Below are 462 nucleotides of genomic sequence, written 5' to 3' on the forward strand. Positions count from 1 at the left end.
CCTAACTAAGTGGTTTTGTTGTCTAAACCTAAGTAGTTTAGTTGTCTAAACCTAACGAAGTGGTTTTGTTGTCTAAACCTAACTAAGTAGTTTAGTTGTCTAAACCTAACTAAGTGTTTTTGTTGTCTAAACCTAACTAAGTAGTTTGTCTCATGAAAAAGGACGAGTAACGTTTTTAAGATATATAAACCTTATAAAGAACACGTTGGAACAACACAACTTAAGCTGAGTCTAATAAAAAACAACCTGTGTGAGTTTGCGGTGCCTTTATTCTGTAATAATGGATCAGAGTTCATCAGGTCAGTTAATGTTTTACATGAAAAATCAAAGTACATGATAACTTAGTCCGTCAGACAAATGTAGTAAAGTAAAACGTATATATTTACAATATAAATGATAAAGTTCTTCCCGTTTGCCCTCATGAACTGCTTTTTTGAAACTTGAGGAAGAAGCAGCCATGTT

Source organism: Anarrhichthys ocellatus, unplaced genomic scaffold (assembly GCF_004355925.1).
Source record: "Anarrhichthys ocellatus isolate YVR2014 unplaced genomic scaffold, GSC_Weel_1.0 scaffold184, whole genome shotgun sequence".
Taxonomy (NCBI): domain Eukaryota; kingdom Metazoa; phylum Chordata; class Actinopteri; order Perciformes; family Anarhichadidae; genus Anarrhichthys; species Anarrhichthys ocellatus.